The sequence below is a fragment of the Mustela erminea genome, chromosome 17 (genome assembly GCF_009829155.1).
Source record: "Mustela erminea isolate mMusErm1 chromosome 17, mMusErm1.Pri, whole genome shotgun sequence".
NCBI lineage: Eukaryota > Metazoa > Chordata > Mammalia > Carnivora > Mustelidae > Mustela > Mustela erminea.
Genome location: NC_045630.1, coordinates 19,595 through 33,877, shown reverse-complemented (window position 1 = coordinate 33,877; position 14,283 = coordinate 19,595). Strand labels below are relative to the sequence as shown.

The window sequence follows — 14,283 nt, the reverse complement described above, 5'->3', positions numbered from 1 at the left end:
AGATGCTTAACATCACTAACCGTCAGAGAAAAGCAAGTTAGAATCACAATGAGATACCACCTTGCACTCATTAAGATAGCAATCATAAAAAACACAAGATAGAGAACACGAATGCTGGTGAGGATGTGGGGAAATTGGAACCATTGTGCTTTGCTGGTGGGAATGGAAAATGATGGTCATTGCGCAAAATGGCATGAAGTTTCCTCAAAATCTAAAAATAAAGTTACTATATGATCCAGCAATTGCACATCTAGGTATATATCCCAAAGAATTTGAAACAGGATCTCAAATAGGTACTTGCACACCTATGCTTACTGCAGCATTATTCACGATTAGCCAAGAGGCGAAAGAAGCCCCCATATTCATTGCCAAATGAATGGAGAAAGGAAATGTGGGAGATATATATATTCATTCCATGGAATATTAGTCAGTCTTAAAAAAGAAGGATCTGTCACCTGCTCTAACAGGTATGAACCTTGAGGACATCATGAGTGAAACAAGTCAGTCACAAAAGGACAAACACTATGTGGTTGCACTTGTATAAGCTCTCTGGGGTAGTCCAAGCCACAGAAACAGAAAGAAGAATGGTGGTTGCCAGAGGTTGGGGGAGGGAAGGGAGAGTGGAGTTGTTATTCAGTTGGTATAACAGAGTTTCCGTTTCGCAAGATGAGAAAGTTCTGGAGATCTGCTATACGACACTGCGGATATAGTTAACACCACTGAACTGTACGCTTAAAAACTGTTAAGAGGGTGGGTTTTATTTATTTTTATTTTAACCACAATTAAAACTAAAAAGATGTGGGGGTGAGGAGCAGAAACACAGAGGCCTGAATATGCTTAATCACAAATTAGCTTCACTGGTGCCACACCTGTGGGTTTATGTCAAAGACCAGGCCTATGACTACCTGAGTAAAAATACCTAAAAAAGCATATCTAGGGGGTGCCTGGGTGGCTCAGTGGGTTAAGCCTCTGCCTTCCGCTCAAGTCACGATCCCAGAGTCCTGGGATCGAGCCCCGCATCAAGCTCTCTGCTCAGGGGGGAGCCTGCTTCCCTCTCTCTCTGCCTGCCTCTCTGCCTACTTGTGATCTCTGTCTGTCAAATAAGTAAATAAAATCTTAAAAAAAAAAAAAGCATATTTAGCACCAACCAGGAAAACACCTTTATAATCTATAGGCTTCCAACTCTGTGCTTGTGAGAAGGGGTGTGTCCCCCACTAGTGAAAACTAGTGAACGGAGAAGCCAATCTCGGGCAGTCTCTTATGGAGATGCGTAGAGTCTCCACATTCTGGCAGAGCTGAACTGCTGCTTGCTTTGCAAGGAGATGCTGACGGGGAGATGCTAGGATTCTCAGCCACAGATCGGGCTGAGCAGTGGTGATAGTGGTAGACATCCCATCAGGCTCTCTGCGCCATGACTTGAACCGCTGAAGCCAGGGACGTAAGCCCCCATGGAGTGGACCAAGAGGAGGACATGATGACAGTGCATGTCTGTGGGTTGGTGGGGGGCCATACACGGGCGTGGGCGGAGTGGAGGGGAAGGGACACACGCTTCAGATCTCAGGTTGCAGAGGAGGAGACAGGACGCCACGGGCCTCCTGAGGTGATGCGAGGGAGAGAGCACAGAGCCACCTACGAGGCGATGTTTGCCAAACTCATTAAAAACCCAGCCAGAGTCTAATCATGCTTCTAGTTTAACTCCCAGTTTAGAGGAACTATAGCATATGGTTCATGTATGACCCACGAAGACTTAATCAGAAAAACCCGGAATAGGGTTTTCTATAGAGCAAATGAGCTGGTTTCTTCTACAAATAAGTGACGTTTTCGATCCCAAGACCCTGGATCATGACCTGAGCCAAAGGCAGACACTTAACTGACTGAGCCACCCAGGTGCCCCTAAAACTCAATTTTAAAAACAATTTTTAAAAATAGGAAAAGAGGGGCTCCTGGGTGTCTCAGTCATTTAAGTGTCAGACTCTTGATTTCACTCAGGTCATAATCTCAGGGTCCTGAGACTGAGCTCTCTGTCTGTCTCACACTCAGTGAGGAGCCTGCCCCTCTCGCTCTCTCAAAGATAAATAAATAAATCAACAAACAAATAAACAAACTTCTTTTAAAAATAAAAATAAATAAAAACAGGAAAAGAAAGAAAAAAAATACCCCCTTGAATTGTTTGGTATTTCCAAGAGAGACCCAAGAGATGGTGTAATTTAAGATAATTTTAAGGTTTAAAAACAACTACGTTCCTGACTCTGACAGCAAGTCTCTTCTGAGGAAAATGCTGCTTGGAATGTCCTACTGGGGTCAGGGAAAGGGTTCCAGTTGTGCACCCGACTTCCATCCTGCAATTTTGCCCTCTTGCAAAGGACATCAGCCCTGTTTATCCAGCTGTTTGCCCCAGTAGCAATTAAAGAACCCATTCTTTCTTCTATTTTAATTTTTTGCTGAAAACATTCATGGCAAATCCCTAATCATCACCAATTCAATACACCAAGCCAAATGAAGATGTCATGGACAAAATAAGGAGCGAGCGGCCAGCAAAGAAGAAATGATTCGTTGTCCAGGACTTCCTTCTGGGACAGGGAGGGGTTGAGGGGCGGGTGTGGGTGTGTGTGTGGGGGTGCTGGGTGCAGGGTTCTGTAAACAGGGCTGGGTATCCAGTGAGAAGACTTGGGGTCCAGGCTGGCTGTTCCTCTGACTACTTAGGTATCCAGGGGCGGGTCATGGATCCTGGCCACGTCAGCAGAGACATGATTCAGACCGAACCTGGAACAGAGGGGAGGGTTTGAAAGACATCACGGATATCGTATTGATCAGCTAGGACTGGTATTCGGGGGTAAGATGGAGTTGCTGAAAAGAAGTAAAACTTTCAAGGGCACCTGGGTGGCTCAGTGGGTTAAAGCCTCTGCTTTCAGCTCAGGTCATGATCCCAGGGTCCTGGGATTGAGCCCCGCATCAGGCTCTCTGCTCTTCGAAGAGACTGCTTCCTCCTCTCTCTCTGCCTGCCTCTCTGCCTACTTGTGATCTCTGTCTGTCAAATAAATAAATAAAATCTTTAAAAAAAAAAAGAAGTAAAACTTTCAGAGGACGGTTGCCAGATTTATTGGACAAAAACACAAGATAGATGCCCAGATACATTTCAATTTCAGATCATCGATGAATAATTTTTAGTCTTAATGTGTCCTGTGCAATAATTCATCTAACATTCCAGTTGAACTGCGGGTCCTGGATTTTCTCTGGTAACTCGATTTCAGAATTCCCTAAAATACAAGTCTGATTTGCTTAAACCTCTACTACCTTAATTCGATCTCCCAGGTAGATAATCCTCCTGGAAAGGGACTGCATTTGCTAGTTAAAAAGAGTCTTTGGGGAGCACCTGTGTGGCTCAGTTGGTTAAGTGTCTGCCTTTGTCTCAGGTCATGATCTGAGGGTCTTGGGATCAAGTCCCACATGGAGCCCCCCACTGTGGCCCCTGGAGGGTCCCTGCTCAATGGGGAGTCTGCTTCTCCCTCTCCCTCTGCCCCCTTCTCCCCACCACTCATGCTCTCTCTCTCTCTCAAATAAATAAATAAAATCTTTAAATAAAACAAAATTTAAAAAAAACACCCCCACAACAAAAAAAGAGTATTTGGGTCCATTGAGCAACCCTAGTTTTCCTTTTCAACTGGCAAATGAGCCCAGTGAAGAGTGTTTTCCGGCACCACCTTTATTTCAGCCGTGTGGCCCACCTGTGCTGTCATTTACTCGGCATGTTTTTAGACCTATGTTATATTTGCTCCATTTTAAAATCAGTCTTGTCCTACGTAATCGTATCCATGAAATCCTCAGTTTAGTGTGCTAGTTTTTTTCTGTACTAATAAGATAAACAATTGACGATAAAATAACTCTTTTTTACCTCTCCATGCTACAGAAAGCATACTCGCTTCGGGAAACCGCAGTGGATGGATGGGGAGAGCTGGGCCGGGGCTGGGCTGGTCTGATTCCGACCCTACGGGCCCAGAGACCCAGTCACTGTCCAGACGGAGGAAGCCGTCCCCGTGCACTTGCAAGCCTGCCCTTGACAATTCTAGATTAGGAGGAGACCGAGAAGCCCCTGATAAGAAATGGGCAGTTGGGACTACAGCTCAGTCCAGGGTCTCCTGTCTGCTCTGCTCAAGACAAGCTGCATGGGGACGGGTGAGTGCCAAGAACTTGGCTTTAAATTAGTTGGGCTGAGGCATGACCTCCCCAGGGGAGCAACTCCTCTCCCCAGGGACTGTAAGCTGATATCCAAGAAGACTGGCTCTGAGATTTGGACACAGACTGCGATCTACCTGCACAAATGTCTAATTGTTCCTGATTTGTTCGGAAAGCTTCTCCTGATACTTGGTAGCAGCTCAGGTCGGGGTCAGTCCCTGAGCGTCCAACAGAGAGATTTTCCCAGGTTTCTTGATGGAGACTAGAGCCATTGGAATTGGGGCACCTTGAACTCCAACTAGCCGGCCATTTTTGCCCAGACACCCCTAACCCCAAAGGTCATGCCAAGAGCCCAGAGGCTCTGATCGTGATTTCACCACCTCAGCTAATAATGGCCCTCATTGTTGTGTTTTCCAAATGCCACAAGGCTCCCTTCTCTCAGGTTTCACGGATCCACCCTGCTTGTAAAAAGACCCCTGGATCGTGTCAGCATTCATCTGGGCCCTCTCTCTGCTTATCAAAGTCCAGACCCTTTGGTGTGGGCTGACGGATGCCTGGTGTGCTTTTCCAAGGTGGGCTAGTGAGACAGAAGACAGCAGAGGTGAGAGAGGTGAGGCTACTGCATCAAGAAGACAAAAATACAGTAGCCTACACTAACTTATCTCTCCCATGCCAGATTTCAGGTGAGTAGTTCAGAGGTGCTCCACTCCGAACGGCTCCCTCAGCTCCGGCCCTCATTCCGTACCCTTGCCGTCAGGAAGGAGGAGGGCACAGGCTTTTGTGCTACGGGGCCGGCCTGGTAGAGGGCACATACCGCTTCTGCTTCTCTTTCACGTTGGCCCAAGCATAACTACGCGGACAGCCGTAGCCGCCAGGCAAAATGGGAGACGCAGTCTTTAGCTGAGTCGCAGGTGCCCAGTGGGAATTCTTCTTCCTGTAGAAAAGGAGAACAGACATGGGGTGGGACACGTGACCGCCACAGTAACTCTGGGAAGCTCTTGCACGGATCGAGAGGCCATTTATGTTTTCTTTAAGAAGTCGAGATTCAGGGCGCCTGGGAGGCTCTGTGGGCCACAGCTTCTGCCTTCGGCTCAGGTCATGATCTTGGTCCTGGGATCGAGCCCCGCATGGCGGCGGGGTGGGGGGGTGTCTCTGCTCAGCGGGGAGCCTGCTTCCCCCTCTCTCTGCCTGCTTCTCTGCCTCTTGTGATCTCTGTCAAATAAATAAATTAAATTAAAAAAAGAAGACTCTGTCTTCTCCATTGGTTTCTAAGCTCCTGAAGGAAGGAAGGAAGGAAACCTTTTCTCAGCATCTTTTCTGTCACAGGAACATAAAGAACTTGCCAGCATTTGGCCCTCACCCAACCCCACTGCCAGAGGGTATCGGGACTTCCTTGTCGACGGACGAGGAGGCGGAGGTTGGTCTCCGTGCTCAGGACGACACAGCCATTAGCAGAGGAGTCAAGCTCTGAACCAGGACCTATGGCACCGAGTCCGGCTCTTTCTATAATGCCGCAGTTATGTTTTGATAGTTGAGGGTAGAAGTCGGCCGGTTGGTCACTGGCTCCTCCTCTAGGCACGACTAGCATGACCTCCTGTCTGCCACAAGGACCCAAAAGAGTTAGAATAAACTCTTTTTCAGCTTTTCATCTCTGACAGTGCACAGCATAGTACCTGACATGTGAAACAGGTCATTATGGTATTTACTGGACATACCTGAGTTGTTGGATTGATATTTTTAGAAGAATCATCATTGCATTCCAAGAGGCCTTGCAAAGTCTTCATGGGGCTGGGGTCCTTCTGCAGACACAGCAAACAAGTGAAATCAAGGAAAGGGGTTTTCGGACGCCACTGTTCATGCCCAGATTCCTGGCAGGCCCTGAGCACGAGGTCACCAGTGCTCCACTGTGTCTGGTGTCTGAGTCGCGCTCAGTCTTGAACCCATGGCTGAAGGAGATGGCAGCTTCCGGCAGGCATCCCTGAGAAGAGAGAATTTCCCCTGAGGTTTGCGCATGGCGACCATCCATCCTGGATTTTCTGGCACGGTCCCAATTTTATGTCTTTCGTTCAGAAGGCACGTGCCTGGTGGGGTAACGTGTCCTGTTCTTGAATTTGGAAAATATGGTCACCGCAGGCACGTGGAAGGTGCCTTTTATTGCCTCCTGCTGTAGCTCAAAAGTAGAGGGGTGAGACTTCCCAGGGGAGCAGCTTTAGCCCAGCGAAGGGGGGACGCCAGGGCTCGGGAGTCATTCTGTTATCCTGCTGAGGTCAGGAAGCTTCCCCTAGAGAGCCACCTGGAGCAGGGCTGCATCCCAAGAACTGGGTTCTGGAAAAGCTACAGAAAGTGATAACAGGAAAGAAAACAAGCAGAGGAAGAAACTGCCCTTTGGATCTCATTGCACAAAGGAAGAAGGTGACCCAAGGGCTCCTTGTGACACAGGAAGAGCACATTTGGGGAAGTGAGAGCTCTCTCTGCAGGTCCTTCAGATTTGAGGCCAACGGTGGGTGGCCCCAGGGCAAGCATGAGGTTCTTCTGCGGTTCTGGCTCTTTCCACACCTGGGTGGGGTCAGTGCTGGGTAAGGGTGCCTCTCACAAGCACTGTGAAACTAAGTCAAGAGCCTATTTGGCTTCTAGGGTCAGTCCATTCCCATCTCCCCAGTCCCCACGCCGCCTACCCTTCAGTCCCCAGCCTATCTGGGGGCTCCTGAGGGCTGGGCTTTGTGCTAGGACTCAGGAGACCCGGGTCTTATGGGGATTCACTAATCAGCTCTAAAACCTGGGGCGCATCACTTACCCCCTCTGATCCCTGTTTTCCTGCCCATTGGAGGAGGACCCCCAGCGGCCGGCCGAGCTACGGAGCGCTTACCCCTCGCAAGACCCTTGCTTCGCTCCGAGGGGAACCCAACGGGCCGACTGCACACGAGGGCAGCTCGGCAGTGTCCGCTTTCCTCAGTCCAGTAAATGGTTTTCGATTCTGCCACCTCCTTCCTGCTTCGTTCGTTCAGTCCGACGCCTACTGAGCCCCGTCGCCCGCCAGCCCCGCTACGTGCCAGCTAGTGTTGCTCCTGCCCAGCGAGTCCCTCGAATGTGTCATGGGCTGTCTTGCCTGCTTTAGAGAGACCCTCCACCCCATTTAATAACCACCCCCCCGCCACACACTTGCAGTTGTAGGAGATGATACTTCCCTTTTTGGACTGAGAGGGGTTTAAGCAACTTGCTCCCTAACCCTTGAGTCAGACTCTGGTCGTGGTGTCTTGATACACTAATTCTGTTGCTACGGAGACACAGGACATGCAGTTAGTTGGTTTCTGATCTTAAGGAGCTTCCAGCCAGCAGCCCTGTGGTGGAAGGCCAGCCCCGGACATTAGAACATGTCCCACCCATTCCAGAAAACCTGGTGACCCTAGTACACACAGCCCAAACTCCTTTTCCCTGGAGGCTCCCAGCCCCAAGTCCCACAGACCTAGTTTCTTTCCCACAAGAACATAAACTGTAGGATCAGCGCCCTCCTGTGTCAGAAAAACAACCTACGTTTGAACTGTGAAGCCCTTTAGTTTTCACTTTTTTTCCTTCCCTTCTGTGTCTTTGAAACAAGTTGGGGAGAAATGACAGCCGCCTGCTAACGGGCAGAACCTGACCCAGAGGCACACGACTAAGTGCTAGGACCAGCAGGAGCGCACAAAGGGGAGTGATCTTGGCACACTCCTTCGCTGAGTGACTTGAGGTCCTGTGTTAGCCTGGAAAATCAAAACTTCGATCGTTCCAATCTGAGAATGATCTTTGCTTCTTTACATGTTCCCTTTCTTCCTTTATACTTGCTTTTTCATTTATTTTCTCCTTTTCTTGTTTTCCTTTGCTTTTTCCTTCCTCTCTACTCTCCCTAACTACTGCCAGGAACAGCTATATTTCCCTATAAAACATAACATTTTTATTTCTCTCTTACCTGTTATTCAAGAAGTTTGCCTCTTGGTTCAGAAGGTGTGTTTTGGTGGAGAGGGTGCGCGGCGAGGGAAGTGCTGCTATAGCAGAGAATCCGACTCGGAAGGAGAAGCTCTGGGTTTGCCTCCACCTGCCCGGCCGTCTCTGCTGCTTGCGGGGTGACTAGCAGTGAGTTTTAGAGCACAGGCCGTGCAAATGACACGCTGTGTAAGTTGGGCCATAGGAGGTCGGAGACCACATGTGATCCTGTAACAGCCGGGGTGAGCGCGGCACAGAGCGACACAGGCCTTGCGTTGGCTCCGGTGGGTCGTGATACGTGTCCTTGCGGAGTCTCTCAGAAACCAAGGCAGAGGGGAACGCGCACTTAGGATTCGCGTCGACCGGACTCCTCAGGTGAAAACAAACCGTTGCTCTTTGGAAGGACTGTGCGTCCTGAGATCCAGACTGGACGAATTCTGCTGCGCTGCGAGACCAAAGGCCCTGCCCCGTTCCCACTAACAAATGTCCTCCGTGTTTCTTACAACAATGCTCCAAGCCAGGCTGATGTGTCACTCAAGGGTACAGTTCAGTAAAAACAAAACCAAATGGGGTTGGGGGGTGGGGGGGAGCAATATTATCCAAGCACAATTCTCTGCTACTTTGCTACATTTCAAGGATAAACTTCAGAGTTATTACAGGAATGAGTGGACTGCATTTTCCTGGGTGATGCACCACCGCCCATTTTATTTCTCCTGACTGGGATTTTGATAAAACCGAACAAGGCAGAATAGGAGTTTGTGATCTCTCGAAAGAACCTGCATTACGGATAAAAAGAAGATTGTCGCGCTTTTTTTTTTTTTTTTTTTAAAAAGATTTTATTTATTTATTTGAGAGAGAAACAGTGAGAGAGAGCATGAGCGAGGAGAAGGTCAGAGAGCGAAGCAGACTCCCCATGGAGCTGGGAGCCTGATGCGGGACTCGATCCCCGGACTCCGGGATCATGACCTGAGCCGAAGGCAGTCGTCCAACCAACTGAGCCACCCAGGCATCCCGATTGTCGCGCTTTTAATGACTAAAGGGGAGAAGAGAGTTTAGGGTTTTCTCCAGACTCACGGCTGGCTGGTGCCTCACTCCATCTCAGCAGAGGAAATCAAAGTACCGAGAAGCTGGCACCAAAATCTCTTTCAGAAAACAGTTTGAGGTCGACTCCAGCTTTCGAAAGAAAGGAAGAAAGAGGCACCAAAAAACTGTCAAACTTTCATGTGTGCAGGACCTACTAAGATACTTGTTCAAAATGCAGAGCCCGGGGACCCACCCCCACAGATTTTGGTCTCACTGTTCTAAAGTGGATCAGTGAATGTGCGTTTTAAACTCAGAAAACAGTTGGGATGCGGCTCTGACGTATCTAGTCGGGAACAAGGATTCAAGGCAGATGCTCGTGGTCATTCACTTGGACAAAAATCTCACAATAAAACTCATTGACTGATGTTAATTTTAAACTATAGTTTCCTGGTAGATCCTGTGGGACAAATTAGTTTAGAACGGTGCCCCGCTCCCAGGAACTCAATGTTCTAACCTGATGCATAGAATTGCCAATATAAAGCAACTTTATGTTGCAAGATGTTTGTCAAAACTGATTTTAGAATAGATCAACTCAAGTCAGTAGGTCACTTATGGTTAGGTTTGTCGGCACGACAGAAAAATCACAGTGGGGGTGCCTGGGTGGCTCAGTCATTAAGCATCTGCCTTTAGCTCCGATCATGATCCCAGGGTCCTGGGATCGAGCCCTGCATCCGGCTCCCTGCTCAGTGGGAAGCCTGCTTCTCCCTCACCAGCTCCCCTGGCTTGTGTTCCTTCTCTTGCTATCACTCTCTGTCATAAATAAATAAAATCTAAAAAACAAAGTAAAAAAAAAAGTGTGTGTGTGTATACATATATATGTACATATATACACATATGCATATACTGTGATTAAAAAATATCTATCTGTCTATCAGAGTGGCTTAAAGAAAGATCAGTTCTGTCTCCCAGAAATGAGTGCCAGAGACTGGCAGTGCTGGGCTGGTCACATGCAGTGCTCTGCTACGTGGGGACCCAGCTCCTTCCACTGTACTGATGCCCAGCATACGGCTGGAGGTAGCTGCTGGAAGTCTGGTCATAGTTCCACACTACAGAGAGCAGGAAAGAAGAGGGTGAAGACTGACAGATCTCTTCCCTTTAAGGAGACTTTCCAAGTTCGTACTCAGCATATCTGCTTCCGTGTCATTGCCCAGAACTTAGTCTCATGGCCATATCTGGCTGTGAGGCTTTGAAGGTCTGGGGAAATGTATTCTTTATTTTAGGTGGTCATGTGCCCAGCTAAATTTGGAGGTTGCTGACAAGAGGAAGAAGCTGGAAGTGGGTAGTGGGGGACATCTCCCAGTCTCTGCCATGGTCATTTGCGGACACAGATTAGGTGACAAGGTCAATCATTGGTTGAAGCGAGTTCTAGTGGGCCACATCCAAACCATGTCACCTCTTTTAGGAAAAAGGTGCCTTTCTGAGCTCAAGAACAGACACTCATGCTTCCTTGTCATCTCAGAGCAAAAGCAGTTCACGAGATCACACTGTAAAGGTGATGTGTCAAAATCCTGCTGCTTGTTTCCATTCTTGCCGTTTTAAAGATTCTACATGGGTCACACGACTGTGACACATGCAAGCAGCACAGAAGATACAAAAGTTCAAGTTCCTGCTGCCACAGCCCCCAGCCCCGTCCTACCTCAGGGCAGTCTTGGGGACACTTGGGGACCAGGCAAGATTATGTCGTCCACTCATCCTTGTTACTCTTTACGTTTACCCTGACTCCTATTTTGTTTTGTTCTGTGTCAGTGTGGGGTTCCAGTGGGATTTATCACAAGGAGGGAGGCTGGAGTCAAAGATTACAGATGTTAGAGTGTTCGAAGGCTTGAGAAACTGCAATGGGTCCTCACAAGTAATTCCTTGGCATAAACCAGGAAACGTAAATGGGACTAGGTGTGCCCCCCCCCACTGGACTAAAAGAATTTTCTTTATTTTGTAATACCGGGTGGCTGGACAACACCAGCAGGCCTCTGTGCCAAAGAGAAGGCTCAGGGGAACGGAGGACATGTTTCCCTTTTTGATTTGCTTATTTATCTAATGACACCCTGTTGTACGAGAGGCTCAGGGTGGTCAAAAGTACAAAAACATTGACATTAAGGTCAAAAGATGGAAAAGGCAAGGTTGTGAGTCTTGTACCCATGGGCCAAGTGGGTGACAGAATGAGGAGGTCACACCCTTTCTAAGGGACAGTAGCTCATGCTTCAGGCCTAGGCCACCTGATCTAGTTCCTTAGAGGATGGCAGAAAAGTGGATTTTCTGATTTATAACTTTCAGAAACTCCATCCTTAAAAAGCTTCAAGTTGGAATCTCGGAGGTTGGAAGCCAGTTGGTGGTTTTCTTCAGAGAGGTGGGGAAAACTGGGAGGAGACGTGAGCATGATGGCCTGGAATGTTCTGGGTCTTCATCTAGGCTGGTTCCACGGGTGTGTGTAGCCCTTGATCATTTAATGGGTCCACACAGATGTGTGCCTTTCTTCTCAGATGAAAATGTAAAAGGTAAATTAATGCCACAGTAACCGCAGACTGGCCAAAGTACGTCTCTAGCCTGGATTTGATCGGCGGGACGCTGTTGCATCTTCTCAAACAAGACCGAAATGGAAGTTAGGTTGTCAGCCTGGAAGGGCAGGTCCCAGGGACCGAGAGAGAGGAACAGGAAGCAGGAGTCCACTCGGGGCTTCCCAGCAGCCAAAGCAAACAGGAAAATGAAAAATACAGTCATTTACATGGTTTGTCAGACCAAGGAGAGAAAAAGATAAATGGACACCCCCCCAAAAACAGTCCTCGGCACACAAAACAGACAGAACATCTGCGTTTTTTTTTTTTTTTTTTTTTTTTTTTTTTTTTTTTATCCCTGGGTGAAAGAGGTTTTATTTTTAGGCTCTGGCTTGTTTTATGTTTTTTGGCTTCCTGGGCTAGGAAAAGAAATTTCTTTTTCATGCAAAAGTAAGTATGTTATATAAATGTATAGAGATATTTTTTATATGTGTAATATCTAAACTAGACTATTACCACTACCTCCCACACAGCCAGTGGGATTTCTTCTCAGCCTCTGGCCTCCCCACGAGACGTCAGAGTATCCTAAATTTTGTGTTCTAAATTCTTTGGCTTTTTAAAGACTTTTTATTTATTTATTTGAGAGAGAGAGAAAGAGAGAGAGGTAGAGGAAGCACAACAGGGGAGGAACGGGGTGGGGGGGAAGCAGGCCGCCCGCTGAGCAGGGAGCCCAATGCGGGGCTCGATCCCAGGACCCCAGGATCATGACCTGAGCTGAAGGCAGCCGCTTACCTATGGAGACCCCCAGGCGCCCCTACTATTTCTCTTATTTTTAATTGAGGTAATAGGTAAAATTTCAAAACATGCCTACGGATACGGATGTGTGTGCTACGTGTGCGTGCCGGCGCCTACTTGCAGATAAGTAAGGAAGCAAGGGAGGAATGAAGGTCATTTCCATAGTTTCCTTTTTTTTAAAATCTGCATTCTCTTGCCATCAAGCCAGCAGTCACACTCCTTGGTATTCACCCAAAGGATCTGAAAACTTCTGTCCACACAAAAACCTGCTCACAGACGTTTATAGCAGCTTGATTGATGATTGCCAAAACCTGGATGCAACCAAAATATTCTTCAGTGGATAAATGAACAAATCAGCAGTGGCCCACCCACATAGTGCAATCTTGTCCAGTGCTAAAAATAAAGGAGTTATCAAGCCTTGAAAAGGCATGGAGGAACTTTAAATGCAAATTACTAAATGAAAGAAGCCCACCTAAAAAAAAAAAACTACGCACTGTACGACCCAAACTATCCGACATTGCAAGAAAGGCAAAATGGTAGAGACATTAGAGAGATGAGTGGTTGCCAGGGCTCCGGAGGCTGGGGACGAGGGACGGATGCGCAGGTGGGGCCCGGAGGATTCTGAGGCAGTGGCGGGACTCTGTAGAGTTCCATAATGGTGGAGACGTGTCATTATACACCTGTCTAAACCCATGGAACGTCCAACATCAAGAGTGAACCCTAATGTAAACTACGGACTTTGGGGGATTAGACGTGTTAGTGTGGGTTCATTGATTGTAACAAATGTGGCACGCTGGTGGGGATGTTGAGATGGGAGAGGCTGTGCCAGTGTGGGGCGGCAGGTAAATGGGAAATCACTGTTCCCGTCAATTTTGCTGTGAACCTAAAACTGCTCTAAAAAGAAGTTTGATTTTTTTGGAAGGCAGACGGCTACACGCAGTGCCTCATTTGGATGTGTCTGGAGTCTCGGAAACTTGACTCCCCTAGGTTCTCCTCCAAAGGGACCTCGAGAGCTTGTTTGGAGGGTCTAGCAGGGGACATAGCTACTTGTATACCCTCAACCTTGGGGCGCCTGGGTGGCTCAGTCGTTAAGCATCCGCCTTTGGCTCAGGTCATGTTCCCAGGATCCTGGGATCGAGCCCTGCACTGGGCTCCCTGCTTGGATCCCGGGACTGAGGCCCGCACTGGGCTCCCTGCTCGGCTCCCGGGACCAAGCCCCGCACTGGGTTCCCTGCTCGGCTCCGTCTCCCTCTGCCCTCCCCTCATTCATGCACGCTCCCCCCCCTTCAAAAAAATAAATAAATAAACTCTTTTAAAAAGATATAATAAAAGGTAAAGATGAATAACCAGGTGAAAGGTGTACAGGCAAGATCCAGGAGGCCGTCGAGCACACACCCTTCTGTCCCCGTGGGGTTTGGGGCACTTCTGGCTTATGCATGCTTTTACCATCCTGGAAGCTCTCCAAACCCAGCTTAGGGCTTCTACAGAGGCTTCATACATAGGCCCCATTGATTACATCATTGGCCTTTGGTCATTAAGTCAGTCTCTGGCCCGACTCCCCTCTCCAGAGGTCAGTGGGTGCAGGAGTCGGGTCTAAAATCAAATATTGCAAGGCGCCCGGCTAGCTCAGTCGGTAGAGCACGAGACTCTTAAAATCACATATTGTAATGAAAGGTGTTCTCATCACTTGAGAACTTACAAGGGTTTCAGAAGGTCTGTGCCAGGAACTGGGGGCAGAAGCCAAATCTGTAGTTCTCGTTTATGTCACAGTGGTCAAGAAAGTCGG

At 48.2% G+C, this 14,283-nt stretch overlaps 2 long non-coding RNA genes across 2 annotated transcripts; one reads left to right on the top strand and one right to left on the bottom strand.

Annotated features, from left to right (window-relative positions):
• The first annotated feature begins 4,702 nt into the window (after nt 1-4,702).
• On the top strand, nt 4,703-7,521 carry LOC116576690. Its single transcript, XR_004280251.1, has 3 exons — nt 4,703-4,783; nt 5,500-6,673; nt 7,001-7,521. It is a non-coding gene; the product is annotated as an uncharacterized LOC116576690 (long non-coding RNA).
• Nucleotides 4,782-8,242, bottom strand: LOC116576691. Its single transcript, XR_004280252.1, has 3 exons — nt 8,117-8,242; nt 5,889-6,151; nt 4,782-5,107 (listed from the first exon to the last, which is right to left on the bottom strand). It is a non-coding gene; the product is annotated as an uncharacterized LOC116576691 (long non-coding RNA).
• Between the last annotated feature and the right edge of the window lie 6,041 nt (nt 8,243-14,283).